General features: G+C 38.4%; 1 long non-coding RNA gene and 1 pseudogene across 2 annotated transcripts in view; one reads left to right on the forward strand and one right to left on the reverse strand.

The window, feature by feature from the left end:
• The window catches only part of LOC145470193 (uncharacterized), a 370,979-nt gene that overhangs the window by 271,159 nt on the left and 82,160 nt on the right, over positions 1-17,660 (reverse strand). The gene's annotated exons all lie outside the window — the stretch shown is intronic.
• Positions 4,426-7,012, forward strand: LOC145470410 (GFP-like fluorescent chromoprotein cFP484 pseudogene; annotated as a pseudogene).

A 17,660-nucleotide genomic window follows, 5' to 3' on the forward strand; every position in this document is an offset into this window, starting at 1 on the left:
CTGAGGAGAATAGTTGTTTTAGAATAATTTTCAGAGGTGAATATCAAGGACTACAAAATAACGAAATAAAACATAAAAACACAGACGCATTTGTTCGTTTGCATACACGTATGCAGCCGTAGTTTAAATAATGAGCTTACATGTACATCGATTGTGAATCAATGTATACATCAAGTTCGACGGTAAAACAAACAAGCAAAAAATTACGAAAAATAAATTCTTCCGGTACCTTTGTTTTATCCTTGTTGACTTCATTCACAGTTGTCATGGCCTAAAAAGGAGCAGCTTCAGTTTGGAAGAAAAATCAATCTGGGTCCCTTAAACTGACCTGCTTGGGATCAACGTAACTACTGTGTTTACGATTCTTGAATGCAGTGAATACGAGTTCCTGAAAATACTTTTTTGTCCAAGAGTGACAAAAGCCATTTTGAAAATTCTCCACCCTTTAAAATATCGATCCAGGACTTGGAGTGACGTCTTTCGAATAAATGGAAATTCCGTTTAGCAACTGTCCCATATGTTTACTCCCCGAAATGACAAACACCGCGAGTTTAGTAACCAAGCTCGGAATTTTTTTATTCACCACCTAGCGCGGTAAATATAGAGTTAAGCCGTGCTTTTCGACCAGTTAGAATGTTCAATTCTTATATTCACCTGTGGAAATTATATTAAACATAGAATTAAAAAAAATAATAATAAATAAAAAAAAATAAGGTTGCCTCGACACCTAATTAAATTTCGGTTTATATTAATTAAAAATGGCAGTTCCACTTACCCAACTCCTCTGGCGCTTTATACGAGAGAAAAGAAAGAGAGGAGGTAACAGAAAAACAAGAAGACTTAAAAGTATTATTGATATTGATACCACAAAAAGTGATAAAGTAACAAAACTGCTTAGCAGATACGAAAAACGTCCATTGTCAGCATTGGGGTTTAAGGAATGTTGACATATAAACATATGTAAAAAAATGATCATATAAAAATAGTAACTAATATATTGCCCCTGAAAGCAGTTCCGCACGTCCGCGTTTTGCGTATTGGTAACTTAATATGGTTTGTCATCGATAATATATGGCAGTTATCTGTATCGGATCTAAAACTGAAAAAACAAAAGAGGCCGTCGATTTTTTGTTTTATTACAAAAAACAAGGAATCCAGAATTAAATTTTTCTTGTGATAAAAAAAAAAAAAAAAAAAAAAATTGACACACCAAGGCCAAGGTAGCCTCCCACGCAGACGCCCTTAGGGCTCGTCACGCGTTCCTTCCCCACGAACGTCTGCTCAACGGATGGTCACTTCTATTCGCTGGCGGTAGCCTTTTTTGCTTATGCATTGTTTAGGCTCATTTCTATCGCAAGATATTTGCTTTCGAGGGAAAAGGCATGTTGCTTACTTGCATTCTATATTGTGGCGCTGGGCCCGGCGGTTTGATTAGAGAGTGTATGTTGCGTCTTATCACGGATATTATATTTATCCTCGTCCGGTTTTTCTTCGGAGACGCCGTAGCTTTACTTCGAGAAAGCTATACGTTTCTGTAGAGACGGTGTCATGTTTCTTCATCCAATTTGATCGAGCTTATGTCTCTCGAGCTCGATGTAAAGGTTAATTTATTCCTCCTTTGTCCGTTCTAACTGGCCTCACATAATTCTGATTTAGCCGTTTATGCTCCAGTCTGTCGCCTGTTTTGAGTGTTGTATATCCCATTGCTTGGCTTAGTTCAGGCAAGACCATGATTTTGATCCTCCATGTGGATTTCATCATTATGTCTAAAATACGCTGTACGTCTGTAGTTACTGGTGCAACTCATATGTATGTGAGAATGTTAAATACATGTTAGACATTTTGCGGCACAAACGTCGGCACACCGTCGGCAAACAGAGATGACCGGTCCGTTGAGCAGACGTGAGTGGAGAGGGTACGCGTGACGAGCCGTACGAAGCGTCTGCGTGGCCCAAGGGCGGGTGGGGGGAGGGTGTACTCCCAAATATGGGCTTTATAGATACGTGCGGCGCAAAGGGTAGGGTTTTTCAGTCGTTTTGGTCATAAATAGGGTATCGATTAGTCTTTAATTGGGTATGTTTCTTAGAAGAAGCTACTTTTTTTTCATCATTATTAGACCGTCGACAATTAACAAAAGCCCTTCATAACTTATGTTTGGAACGACTGTGTCAGCCGCAACGGTCATAAATAGGCTATCGAATTTCTGGCCAGGTCATAAATAGGGTAGCAAAAAACGCAGATTTTGGTCATAAATAGAGTAAGGTTTTTGGGAAGTGGGCCGCACGCGCCCTCCCCCCCCCCACCCAACGTTTCTGGAAGTACCCCCCCCCCCCTCCTTCCCGGCCTGCGTGGGAAGCTACACCAAGGGCTGACCGTTCTACAAGAACATTCATTTTGTAATCAGGCGCGTTAATTACGTTAAGTTAGTTAATAACTTATGGCAATCAAAAGTATTTCTGCTATTATATCAACTCAGTGTAGTAATGAAATCTAGAAACCTTCATAATTACACTGTAGTAGTATTATTAATAACAAACCCAACGGGGAGAACTGATCAAATCAGCCATTAATTAAGCCAGAGTGGACGGACTCATATCATGTCATTTTTGGTATCATATATATATAAATATATTTTAATTATGATTTGTATTTTGACATACAAAGCTTACAATAAACGGTATTTATATCTGCAGGATATATATTCGTTTTGGTACTTAATTAGACGAATTTATGGGTGCCATTGTAAATTCATTAAATTTCCTCTAGCTTCTGAAATCCTCTTCTTCTGTTATAATTACTTCTTTTTTTCTCTTCTGTCTGTCATGTAAAAGCCAGAGAGGAGGGCTTTAATGTAAACGATTATTGCTAAGTGGAATGAATAATTATTTCATCAGGCGTATCGGCAACTTAAACTGTTTTGTTTGTACACCCGTATTTGAGTTGGGAAGGACTGCCACTTCGATGCTAGTGACTATCACAATGTGACGGTAGAGCTAGCTGCTCTGAGAGAATTAAATTTGCGCGTTGAGTCTGTATCATTGTAGTGCAAACCTGATTTTGCTCAGTTTTCTCTCTCAATTTTCTGTTATTATCTAACGTGCCGTCCTCCATTTTTAAATTTAATTTTAATTGCCTCTCGAATTAATATTCTTTGCATGCTGTTGGAAAATGGCGCATTTGTTTTTCGGGTGTCTTCAACTCAATTTTAAGTTTCTTTTCGGACCCTTCTTTTGCAATTTAGTTTATTGTAAGGGTACTAAGAGTTTTAATTCTTGACTAAATTCACGGATTGTGTACCGTTGTGACAAACGAATACAAAAAGCCCACAGCACAAGTATTTCAAACGATTAATTCATACTTTAACCAGCTGTTGGATGTTTTGAAAAATGAGATAAAGTATATGCATGCTTTATCACAGGTGTGAAATAACGGTGGCAGCATTACTGTAAACTACTCTGAGGTTATGAACGTTTATACATATATCAGTCCCGCGGTATAATCAAGAACTAGTGTCATCTAAAATTACGTGTCTCCCTAGAATATTATGATCCATATCGCGGTATACGTAGTAATTTCAATAGACTGGTGATATATAATTAGTAAATCGAAATCGTTGATAAGAGGAACCGCGTGAAAACTGTGTACAGTGTTTCATGTGTAGTCCTTTATGAGTTTAATACTCGGAATAAATTTTTGCCATTGGCATGGACGATAGTCCATGTAGCAGCCATGAGTAATCAGCAAATTTTAAGTTCAGACTGCAAAATGACTGTCCTTTTGATGCTGTGTGTGACTACTATACATTGCAACGGCTCCTCGGAGAATGAGTGAGACGAAGGGCGGAGTGAGAAAACAAAAACAACAGCAGGGCTGTCCTGTTGTTAAGGAAAGGGTCTGTTTACGCAGGGCTATAGTTGTAAAAAGAACAACAACAACAACAACAAAAATGGACACACCAAGACCAAGGGTAGCTTCCCACGCAGACGCTCTAAGGGCTCGTCACGCGTTCCTTCCCCACGAACGCCTCCTCAACGGACCGGTCATCTCCATTCACTGGCGGTTAGCCTTTGTTTTGAAAGAATCAATTTGCTGTTATCTGCATGTTGACACCTCTGTCGTTTGCCATGTGGTTATGAATTGTTTAGGCTCATTTCTGCTGCAAGATATTTGCTTTCGAGGGACAAAATATGGAAAGACCTATTGCTTGTATATTGTGACGCCGGGCCTGGCGGTTTCATTTGAGAGAAAAAAAAATAGTTCCGCTTATATAAATGTAATATTTTGTTTGCTGGAAGTCTATAATTACTCAGGTACGGTTTCCGTTTTAGGCGATAAAGAGACTACACTTTCGATCCCAGCTATCTTGTGACTTTCAATTGGAACTGACATAATCGATAACGACCTGAAGTTCAATTGCAAGTTCAATTGCAAGTTCAATTGCAAGTTAAATAAACAAAATTAATTAAGTTTCCTTTTTTTGATATTATCAATTTGACGTTAAGACCAATTTACACGCGAACGATCAAATATTTTGCCTCGGAGGCCACTAATTAATCAAGTTTCCGTTTAAGGCGGCAAAATGACTATACTTTTGATGCCGGCTATCTTGTAAAAAGAGATTCAATTGCTAGGTAAACAAACAAACTTAATTAAGTTTCTTTTTTTAACCTTATTTAATTAGACCTTAAGATTGGTTTGAATTGAACAATGATTTGCGGAATTTTACTTTCCAAGTATGGATGCGAAGAGACATCCTACATTGTAGATCTCGTCAGCTCAGTTATAAATTTCTCCCGGCTTGTGATTGGCTTAGGTGAATTTAGGGTGTGACACTTGGGTTTATAACAGCATCTCTCAGAGCTGAGGTCTCATTCACCCTGGTGATTTGGAAGAGAGCAGATCAAGAACAACAAGAGCTGTGAGACTGACATCTTACTTCACGTCTGCCACCATGGTAAGTGTAACACAGAAGAAAATGTTTTAATTCAGGTTCATAAACTCACAGATCTGACATTCTCCCCAATTTCTTTCTGCAGAGTGCGATTAAACCAGACATGAAGATCAAGCTGCGTATGAAAGGCGCTGTAAACGGGCACACGTTCGAGATTGAAGGAGAAGGAAAAGGCAAGCCTTTCGAGTAAGTAACAGTTTAAAAATTGGTTATCTTTTTCAGATTTTTTTGCATTGCTTCAAACAGCAAAATAGATTCTTTCGGTATAATTCCATTGGACAAAATTTAGTACCGAGAATTCACCTAAAGGCGCATTTCTTTCATTTCATCACAGCGGATACGGGATCCATCTTTCCTTCATTTCATCGTGCAAACGTTAACTTTGAAACATTTATTTTCTACCTCTGCCCAGAAATTGATGCTCAATATTTGAACAAGAATGTTGTGGGGTTAAGAGTTTTATTTTCTCCTGTTAAATATGCCACTTCGTAGACTCTGTATGCCATGTATTTCCAAGTCAGGTAAAATTAACTGAACTAAACTCTTTATTAATTACTGGGATTATATCAGATTGAAGGCCACACCCTCTGTGACGTGATCAGACTGCTGCGTCTTAAGTTTTTGAACCTCTCCATTTCTAGTTAGTTTATCACGTGATTTTCGCCTTGTTTCTATAGTACAGTCTTTTTAGTTACCGTTTTGTTATCCTAAATCTTTTAAATTTGGTATACAGCTGAAAAAAGAGGTCGTTGGCTTTTCATGTTTGCCAAAGTAAGCACTGAAAAAGTATGCACTATTAAAAAAAAACAGGGAAACCATAAACACAGAGGGTAAACTTACTGCAACGTTTTCTGTCGTCACGTTTACCTTTGCATATGAACAGTTCGTTTTCTTACTGTACGTGATCTTACGTGTGTTCTTGTTTGTGTTTTAGGGGAAAACAGAATATGGACCTGAAAGTCGTAGACGGCGGACATCTGCCTTTCGCCTACGATATTTTGACAACAGTATTCCATTACGGCAACAGGGTCTTCGCCAAATACCCAGGAGATATAGCAGACTATTTCAAGCAGTCGTTTCCCGAGGGTTATTCTTGGGAACGAAGCATGACTTACGAAGACGGGGGCGTTTGCATCGCCACAAATGACATAACGTAAGTGAGAAGTAATGATGATGCCTCCTAGGAGGAAACATGTGACACTTTGATATATCAGTACACACCCACAAGAAAAGAAATTAAAAACAACAACAACAACAACAACAATGTTTCTAGTATTATTGTCCCTCTGTTATGGCGCTTTTATATCTTAATATACAACTCTCGATTGAATTATGTCGTCAACTATACCGTTAAATAACGTTGTTTAACGCATCTTCGCTTGGTAACACTATATCTCACTCATTTTTTTGTCAGCCTGGTTGGTGACTGTTTTCACTATGAGATTCGATTTGATGGTGTGAACTTTCCTGCCAATGGCCCAGTTATGCAGAAGAAGACCGTGAAATGGGAGCCATCCACTGAGAAAATGTATGTGCGTGATGGAGTGCTGAAGGGTGATGTTAACATGGCTCTGTTGCTTGAAGGAGGTGGCCATTACCGGTGTGACTTCAAAACTACTTACAAGTAAGTTTGTTATCCGTTCAAATGATGACTCGGAATAAGGGATAAAATTCAGAAATTCATTAAGACATAACAGCAAGGAAAAGAGTTTGTCAACTTTTGTCACGTTAGAGTGCTTTAGAAGCTAGCAACGATTGATGTTAGTTTTCACTCATTACACAGTATCATATTTGTTATGCTTATGAAACAGCTCAATGTCACTAATCCGAGTTTGATTGCTCCATTGCAGAGCTAAGAAGGTTGTCCAGCTGCCAGAGTATCACTTTGTGGACCACCGCATTGAGATTGTGAGCCACGACAGAGATTACAACAATGTTAAGCTGCGTGAGCATGCCGAGGCTCATTCTGGGCTGCCGAAGCAGGCCAAGTAAAGGCTTAACAGAAAGCCAAGACGACAACAGCTAAAAAATTATAGTTTCAGTTTTAGTTTTAGTTTTGTTTTTTTGCTGTTTTTGTTTGGAAGGCATTTACTCGAAATAGTTTTTGATACTTTGATTCATAGATTGGTGTCGGGAATTGTTAGACTAGCTCTAGACTTAAGTTTTTTAAAACAAAAAAATTAAGATTTCATTTTTTTTTTTTTTTTGTTTTTCTTTTTTTGCGGGACTGCAGCATAAAGGCAGACTTTTTCAACTCAGTTGTAGACAAATGCAAGTTAGAAAACTTAACTGAGAATAAACTTGTTGTCGAGTCGAGAGTTTGTGGAGTTTTCTTATCATAAAGTACTGGCTTTTGGAAGATTGTGCGTTAAATGCAATAAGCAATCCAATATTTTTCCTTCCCTCTCTTTCACTGCTTTATTTTTTGTTATTTGTTTGTTTAAAACGGTACCACAGGAATGATGGAAGATTTTAAAACGGAAATCAGTCAGTCAGTCACTCACTCACTCACTCTTGCCTTCTTTTCTTTAAAGTGCACCTAACCTCCCCTTATTTGGGCTGATTAAATTGTCTGTTTTATTTTAAGTATTGGGCTGAAAACAAAATCGGTTTTCGATCAATCTTTAACTTATTCAGTTCGTTGCGAGACTGAGCAGTGGAAAGAGTCTGTATCAGGGAAACACAGCAGCTCGAACTGTGGCATCTCAATTATTGCCTCATTTATAAAGTGTTAAAGTCACAAAACTGCTTAACAGAAAGAAAGAACGCTCACTATTAGCATTGGGGTTTAAGGAATGTTAACGTATGTGAACATACAAAAAAAAGATAATATGAAAGTAGTAACTGATATACATTGCCCGTGAAAGCAGTTCCGCACAGCCGTGCTTTGCATATTGGTAACTTAATGGGTTTGTCATCGATCATGTATGGCAATTATCTGTATCGGATCAAGGAGGCGGGCGATTTTTGTTTTCATTACAAAGAAAAGGAAATTAAATTAGGTCAAAATGTTCTGGATAATTCGCCGAATAAGAAACGTCGTTACAGTGAGACTGGTAGAACATAATTAAAAAGCGTCATGCTACTGGCCACCGGCGAAAAAGAGAAAGTTAAACTGAAACATCTAAACATACCACCATTGAAAATTTCGCAAAGAGGTAGATGCTTATTCAGAATTCACCTGCACTGTTTTGCAGGAACGTCATATTTCGTCGACCAGAAAACATGAAAATCACAGAGAAACAAGTCCTAAGAACGCAATGCGGGATACAAAGTCCTGAAAAATGTGATTCACTGAGTCTTAAAATGTTACTATATAGCATCATCTGTATTATTTATTATACTTGAAAAACGCCATTCAACGATTACAGCATAGAAGCCGACAATTTTCCAAGAATATTTTGGGTTCCTTGGCATACCAATTAAAAGACAGTCAGTAAACATTTGGGACTTTGCACTGGAGTAAGGAGGTAAGCGGGATTTTAATTATGTTTTCTCAGTTAAGTCTTTAAGTCGTGAGGAGTTAATATGTGACTAGCTTTTGCTTAAACTGGCCTCGTCAACTGCGCGTTCTTGCCCGAGATTTCTAGCCATGCCAACGGAACTCATGTGGATCAATGAGAAAGATCTGTAACGGCCTATTGCTTGGCTGCAAGAAGGTCATTTCTGTTCGAATAAAGCTATTCAATTTATATCTATAAAACGGCAAATGCGTATTCGTAGCGGTATTGTCGGATGTATAAAACAGTAAACTTCCAGGAGTAATGCCATATCTCCTTAAGTGAAATAATTGATAAACAACGAGTGACAGGTTGGTTTCGGCTCTCGATTTACTAATATCAAGAAATATCGTTTTACCTTACTAGGGGTATCGAATGGTCCCATTCAGTTTAAAAGTGATTGCAAAATTTGGTCTTTGCTCGAATTACTCGCAAAAATTAAATGAATGCTCGCTTGCTCGCTTGCTCGCTTGCTTGTGGTCGTAAAATTTTTGAGTTGTTCGCATGCTCAGATTCTCGATTGCTGGAAACTTCGTGAATCGTCAGGCTTCAGTTTAGTCTGGTAATACAACTTTCAGCTTCTTTTCGTGGCGTGTTCACAACGTTGGGTTAGAAAGCTTTAGATCTCCTTGAGCGTCCACCTACTGACTCAGATGAAGCTAAATCATGACGTAATTTGGCACAAAACAAACCATAATTGGTAGTAAGGTGCTGGGATGGTTTAAACCGCGATGAAATCTCAACGTGCTGCCTAACTAGCGCTTTCCACTTATTTCCCTGTTTTAGAGGCGTCAGCCAACTTATTTGGCTCAAAACAGCATTTTCTTTTATTATTCAGGCTAGCGAAAAATTTACCAAGTACTCTCTGCTAGCGATCTGTATTTTCCAAAGTGCTCGTTGTCCGCGAGACAAATTTGATGACTGCTCGTATGCTCGCAAATGCTAGCAAAGACCATTGGATACTCCTCTTACTGTCCCAAAAAACTCAGTAAATTATAATTTCATGGTTGTTACAGGCCAAAGATGATAATGTATGTAAATGTTCAAACTGATGGAGCAAGGTGCATAATATTAAGTTTATGCCACTTAAACATTTAAAAAGGTCAAATCAAACATTATTGCAAGCTATTAATACGTATTGAATGTCTGTAACTCTGTATATAAAGTATAACTATACTCATCAGTACACTGTATCATCCAACTATTTTCCACTAAATCTGCATGTATATAATTAGTCTGTGTGTGTGTTGTGTGTGTAGTGTGTGTGTGCTCTTGCATGTCTTTTTTTTCTAATTTTCTCTTCTTAGTTGACCCAAATTAACAATGACATTAAATCACTAAGGCTGACTGCCCAGTCTTATTAGCCCATTAAGGTTATTTCGGGCAGCCATGTACTATTTTTATTTCACCTTATTTTGTTCATCTTGTGACGGGACGCACGGGACATCTACTGTAAGTACCGCAGAGAAATGGTAAGAAATTTTCCTAGCATTCCTTACATACTCTAACGAGGGTTCTTCGTCCTGCGGCCAGGGAAGGCGTCATAATCTGTTTCAGTGACATGTCGATGATATTAAATTAAAAAAAAAATAAACCAGGAATGGCCGATGGATTATGAGGCAAGCTTTAAAATGAAGTCACGATATTTAATTAAATGTTAACGTAAATGTCTTGTTTAGCCAATGAAAGCCATCACAATAAACTCTGAGCTTGCATCGAGATGCTTGTCCGGGCATAAAGGAGCGTTTGATTAATCAATCCAAAACAGATCTTAAAGAAGAAAAACCCAAATGATCTGGAATACTTGTCTGAGTATGTCGTGGGAGTGGGAGCCACGTGCAGTATTATCATGCTCGGCAATTGAAGTTATTGTGTAGAAAATATCGGACAATTACACAGCCGCGGGCAAAAAAAAAAAAAAAAAAAAAGCGCAAGGAGAAACTTAACACATGGAGCTAAGATAGATTGTCAGTGCTTTAGGTGACCATGCACGGCTACCAATAGCTTGGCCAATCGCTTGGCCAATCGCTCGTACACGCAACGAATCGTAAAAGTCCGTGAGTAACGACCTCCGAAAGAAATGAGCCCATCCCCCATTCCCTGAAAATGGAGGAACTAAGGTTCAAAAGTATAATTACTTTTCCAATCAATAATCTGAATAACGTACGATAAACTGATGACGATTCAACTAGGGAAGGTATAGCTTATTCCAGGAGGCGTCATGAAGCGCCCTGGTAAAACAAACCCCGCAAAATTTTCATCAAGCAACAAAAATGTACTAACAGGACCTTTCCTTCAAATTGAAATTACTAAAATTGACAAATTTGCATCATTTTTTAACAGGAACCCATAAAAAGAACGTTTAATCATATTGAAATTAAAAACTCAATCAGAGCAGTTAAATATTTATAAAGCAGACTAACGTAGCAGGGCATCATGAACAGTAAAAATAGTTTAAGGTATCTTACATCACGGTCTACATATAAAGTGCCCACCCACGTGCTAGCAACATAAATCTGAACTGAAACGAAGACTTTCTAAACGATTTAAAAGAACTCAGTGTTTTTACGAATTTCACCCACAGCCTTAGAGGACTACAGCCCTGTTCTCATAGAATAAAAAAAAAATAATAATAAAAATAAAAAATAAAAATAATAACAACGCGAAGAAATACTTACAGTATAAGTCATTTGCGTCCCCTCATAGGGTGAGAGATTCTCGCCCATATCAACTTTCTTTCCTATCGTAAGTTCTCGCGCGTTTAGAGATGCGCCACTCTCGCGTTTTAGGTGCAGGGTTCCCAACCAATGCTTACCTAACATTTTAAAGATGCTACTTTTAGCCCTCCCCTAAATCTACACACGTGTATTTCGCTTGTGGAAGTCTATAGATTTTGACAGTGCTTGGATGAGAGATTTTCACCCCTATCAACTTTCTTTTCTCTTGTAAGTTCTCGCGCGTTTAGAAATGCGCCACACTCGCGTTTTAGGTGCGGGCATCCCAACCAATGCTTACCTTACTTTTTAAATCAAAGGCTCCTGTGAGCAGCTCATGGATGAATGTTTCCTTTTTGCCTCTGTTTCAAAAACGACTCTTCGTGCGAAACCTTTCTCATAAAAATGAGTTAATGAACCTGTAGGCGGAAGTCATATGAATGGTTTTGTACTTAGACTCGTTTTGACACAGAGGCAAAAGGCAACTCGGAAATGGCCTATTGGATGAATGTAGAAAACGTAGTTGAATATAAAGAGAAGAGGAATTGATAATTGTAGAGTTGTTCTTGGTACTGCAGTGGAAAACAGGAAAAGAAACATCAGTTGGTCAAACGTGATGGATAGGTTTTGATGTCCAAATATGGTTGTTTATTGACACCCTTTAGGTGGTTGAATTCGTTCTCTGGTAAAATTGTTTATAATAAGTAATTATTTATTACATGTTTGAAATAGATCTCAACAGCTAGAGCACAACAACAAAAATCAAGTTTAACACTGCTTTTACTAGGAACATCTTCTTTCTTTTTAAGTCCACCGAAATACTGACTACCATAATGTAGCACATAAAAGCTAAGAGGAGACATTGTAGCCAACAGTCTCCTATACATGTACATGCAGATCAAATTATACATTTTTTGGCTGAGTTATAAATGGCATAATCTTAACAGCAGCAGGACACACATGTAGTAGAAGTACAGCATGATAACAACCATTTTAAGAATTGAATGAAAATTCAACAGGTATAAACTGAAACAGTTAGGATAGCTTATACTATAATAAACATTGCAAGATTTGTATTCAATTAATAGAGAAAGAGATCAACATATTCTATTTTTGTGTTCCTTTATGATGCAGTCTAGTATTTTCCTTTAATTGTAGTCCTAATATAAAAGACTGATGTATCTCTATGTGTATATGTTCATGTATATGAACATGATATGGAGCTGCTAATTTTAAGTTCAAGTTGTTACTATTTCTGTATTCCACTGTAAAGCTGTAGGTTCTGAGTTAAGTTTTGACACATGTAGTGACATAAGGTGGATTTCACTTGTCAACATTCTTAACTTGAAGAAACCCACATGAACAAAGTTCCAAAGTGTTTCCGACTCTGTAATTACACTGTAAATCTTCAAATTAGCACCCCAACCCCCTTGATTAAGCGCCCCCCTTGAATAAGCGCCCCCTCGTCTTCTCCTAAATTTGAAATAAGCGCCCGGGGCACTAATTCAAGGATTTACGGTGTGCAGTTTGGAGAGCCATTTTATGTGCTTGTAGCCAATGTCGTTTGCAAAGAATGAGTTTCGACAGCTCAAGTGGCAGCTACATGTACCACAAGTGTTGAAAGCATCTTATTCTCTTCCTAAGTAGGAGTATTCCACATCCACCTGTAATTCTCAGATTAATTCCATGAAGTCTTAAGGGTTACTTGTGTTGTTAAAGCCGGTTTCTATGAAGTCTTCTGCTATTATTTTTGGCAGCTGATAAATTTGTATAGCATCAGTAATGTTGTTGTTAATATTAACATTTCCTTACTGTCACTTGCATATTATAGTATACTGTAGTTGTTACCACAGTGTTCATCTGGGTTATTTGCATATGCACAATGGTACAACTTGTTTCACCTACAATACACAGTAAAGATAATAGTCCCATATTTTAAAAGGGTATAAAAATGAATGCAGAAACATTACACATTTATATCTTTAATTTGCTGCCCTTTCTCCTCCCCCCGTACCCAACCCCAATAAAAATAGGCTACTTACCTAAATGTGGCGTCCAAGTGATATTTCTTGCTTTTCTGGAAAGGGTTTAAGAAAGAAAATGCCAGTTATAAATGGCATGCTTTCCTTCAAGAAACATTGGAGCTAAAATAATTCCTTTAATGTGAAAAATTTATTCTTATAAACAGCATCTCCAAATTCTGGTAGAGTTACATGTAATTTTGAAACTCTATGAGGACTAGGAAGTTAGGAACATTAAAAGCACAGGAAATTCAAACCATTCTTTGGTTCTACAAATAAATGTTCTGACTGTTTTCTATATGTGATTCAAATAGTTGCTTGATACATTTAGATACTTATTTGGTATGTAAAGTTTCATTTTCAGCTAAATTAATTATAATGATCTCACATGATATACACAGTGAATTTTTTTTTTTTTCTACAAATATTCAAACAGCTTTTATGGAAATTTATATAAATGGGCTGACGATCACCTGCTGATTGTGCACATAATTTGTGGTATATGATCTATCTGTGTACGGTAATCAGGTAGTATACTGGTTCATCAACTGAGTGTATCCTTTGTCTGTTATAAGATATTTCATTAGAGCCTTTTGTTCTGTATTTGCCTCCATTAGATCAATATTGAAATCCCCAAACAGTGCAGTTGGAATTGTAGGTTCTGTTAATACTGAGTTGTGAAGATGAGTAAGAGCATGAATTAACTGAGAAATTGTAACTTTAGTTTTCGAGCGATAGATACCAATGACATGAATATTTGGAATTGGTTGGGTCAAATCAAAACAGTAATTTCTAAATTATTAAAGTTACATCTGGATGGAATTTGGTACAATTCAAAACATTAAAAGGTACACAGCAGTTCCATAGCAAGTTCTTATGTTAGACTGACTAAAGTCTTGGTCATTTCTAGAAAGCGCAAATTCACGAAGCTGATATGCATCGTCTCTATCCGACAAGCAAAGTTTTGATTCAACAAAAATGTTGACATCAGCTTTTTGAATGTTGTAATCACTTCGCACATCAACTATGTGGAGGTGGAACCAGAGGTGGAGAGATCCAACATTCTGAAACAAGATTGTTGTCGGTTTGTTACACTGCCAAAGGCACAAGGCTTGCTTGTGTTCTTAGTCTGCTCATTTCACTTTTAATTTTCTCACTAATCTTTACTGTGAACTGACGTAAGCTTCCTCAAAGCTACACGAGGCTGAATATATACACGAGAGACATGTTATCAGCATTTCCAGTACAAACGACATCCGTAGTACTGATCGATAGTATAAGTCGCCGACAGACAGAAATCAACTCTTTAGAGAAAACATCTAACAATGACACAAAATGGCGAACGTCAGCTCTTTTGTGTTTAGAAAACCCCGTGCTTTGTCAGATGAATACTTTCGGAATCGAGTAGTTTCCGAACGAAAGAATCGAATATTACTAATACGCAAAAGTGCTCTTATCGACATAACAAGAAGATACAACAAGAAGGCTTACCTTAGCTTCCAGATACCACGGCATTCATTTCATTCTCCTCCGGGTGACATTAAGACATTTTTAAACGATTCCGTCGATTTGCCCACGGACCACGGTCGATAGACATTGTAGCTTTCAAGATTTCTATGCAAGGATCGTCGCTTACAGGATTTCATTGTCGATTTGTCGTAGCAAGTGTTCCTTAGCGTAAAAACTTTCCATTTTTCAACCCACGAAGGAATCCCTGTTTACAGATCGAACAAAAAACCATCTTCGACCTCCGTGCCCTGTTACGCTATGTTGTTGGACAAAAATTTACGCCTTTGTAGTACCCCCATAAAACCAGTCAAACATTTGTCCAGAAGTCCTCGAGACAAAAACAATAGTTAGCAGGGGAGGTAGGAGAAAAATGTTTAATCCGGATTTAATGAATAAATTAATCAGAATCGAGTGAGTGAGTGAGTGAGTGCCATTGGACCGCCTACTAAGCTCATGGATGACGTAAATTACGTCATCCATGAGCAAAAATGCTACTTTTAGCCCTCTCCCAAATCTACTCACGTGTATTTCACTTGTGGAAGTCTATCGATTTGGACAGTGCTTGGGTAGGAGATTGTCGCCCCTATCAACTTTCTTTTTTTCTAGTAAGTTCTTGCGCGTTTAGAGATGCACCACACTTATGTTTCAGGTGCGAGGATCTTAACCAATGCTTACTTAACTTCATAAAGATGCTACTTTTAGCCCTCGTCCAAATTTAAACACGTGTACTTCACTTGTGAAAGTCTGTCGCTTTGGATGATGCCTGGGTTAGAGATTCTCGCCAATTTATATCTTTTTTTCACTTGCGTGTTTTCGCGCATTTAGCGATGCGACTCGTGCTTTAAGTGTGGGGATCCCAAACTATGCTTACGGGGTTCTTTAAAATTGCTAGTTTTGGCCCTTCCCCAAATCTACACAAGTGTATTTCACTTGTGAAAGTCTATTGATTTGGACAGTGCTTGGGTTAAATATTCTTTCCCATGTCAATTTTCTTTTGTCCCGCGTGTTTTCGCACGTTAAGCGAGGCGGCACACTCGCGTTTTAGATGTAAGTATCCCAAACTTTGCTTACCTGGCTTCTTAAAGATGCTAGTTTAGCCCTGTTCCAAATCTCCAACGTGTATTTAACTTGTGGGAGTCTATCGATTTGAGCAGTGCTTGGGGGGATATTTTTAACCATGTCAATTTACTTTTCCCTTGTCTTTTCTCGCGCGTTTAGCTATGCGGCACACTCCAAGTTTTGGTGTCGGAATCTTAAACTATGCTCACTGGGCTTTTTAAAGATATTAGGTTTGGCTTTCTCTTTCTTTCAATTTACACACGTGTATTTTTTATTGGTGTGAGTCTTTCTATTTAGACAGTGCTTGGGTATGAGATTCTCGCCCATATCAAATTTCTTTTCTCTCGTAAGTTCTCATGCGTTTAGAGATGCGCCACACTCGCGTTTTTGGTGTGGGGATCCAAAAGTAAGCTTACGGGGCTCTTTAAAAATGTTAGATTTGGCCCTCCTCCAAATCTACACACGTGTATTTCACTTGTGGAAGTCTGTCGCTTTGGACAATGCTTCAAATGGAGATTCTTGCCAATTTATTTTTTTTTTTTCTCTTGCGTTTTTGTGTGCGCTTACAGATGCGCCACACTCGCGATTTTGGTGTCGTGATTTCAAAATATGCTTGCTGGACTATTTGAAGATGCTACAGTTGGCCCTTTTTTTCAAATCTACACACGTGTATTTCACTTGTGGAAGTCTGTCGCTTTGCACAATACCTGGGCTTAAGATGCTCGCCCATTTATATCTTTTTTTCACTTGCGTGTTTTCACGCGTTTAGCGATGCGCCACACTCGCGTTTTTGGTGCGGGGATCCCAACCAGTGCTTACCTAACTTTTTAAAGATGCAACTTGCAGTCCTCCTCCAAATCTACCCACGTGTATTTCACTTTGGGGAGTCTATCGATTTGGACAGTGCTTGGGTTAGAGATTCTCGCCGATATCAGCTTTCTTTTTTCTCGTAAGTTCTCGCGAGTTTAGACATGCGCCACATTCGCGATTTAGGTGCTGGAATCGCAACCACGGCTTACCTAACTTTTTAAAGATGCTACTTTTAACCCTCTCCCAAATCTGCGCACGTGTATGTGACATGTGGAAGTCTATCGATTTGGACAGTGCTTGGGTAAGAGATTCTCGCCTATATTAACTTTCTTTTCTTTCGTAAGTTCTCGCGTGTTTAGAGATGTGCCACATTTGCGTTTTAGGTGCAGGGATCCTAACCAATGCTTACCTAACTTTTTAAAGATGCTACTTTTAGCCCTTCCCCATATCTACACACATGTATTTTACTTGTGGTAGTTTGTCGCTTTCGAGAATCCTTGGGTTGGAGGATCTCTCCCATTTTTTTTTTTTCTCTCGTGTGTCATCGCGCGTTTAGAGAGGTGCCACACTCGCGATTTCGGTGTTGGCATCTCAAACTCTGCTTACTGGACTTGTGGAAGATGTTAGATTTGGATCTTTCTCAAATTTACACACTTGTACTACACTTGTGGAAGTCTATCGATTTGGACAGTGTTTGGGTTGGAGATTCTCGCCCATATCAACTTTTTTTTGCCTCGTAAGCTCTCGCTGATTTAGAGATTCGCCACACTCACGTTTTACGTGCCGGGATCCCAACCAATGCTTACCTAACTTTTCAAAGATGCTACTTTTAGCCCTCTCCCAAATATATACACGTGTGTTTCACTTGTGGAAGTCTATCGAATTGGACAGTGCTTGTGTGAGAGATTCTCGCCTATATCACCTTTTTTTTCTCTAGTAAGTTTTCGCATGTTTAGAGATGCGCCACAGGCGCGGTTTTGGTGTCGGGATCTCAAACTATGCTTATTGGACTTTTAGAGATGCTAGATTTGGCCCTTTTCTTAAATCTACATACGTGTATTTCACTTGTGGAAGTCTATCGATTTGGACGTTGTTT

The sequence above is a fragment of the Orbicella franksi genome, chromosome 15 (assembly GCF_964199315.1).
Source record: "Orbicella franksi chromosome 15, jaOrbFran1.1, whole genome shotgun sequence".
NCBI classification, from domain to species: Eukaryota; Metazoa; Cnidaria; class Anthozoa; order Scleractinia; family Merulinidae; genus Orbicella; species Orbicella franksi.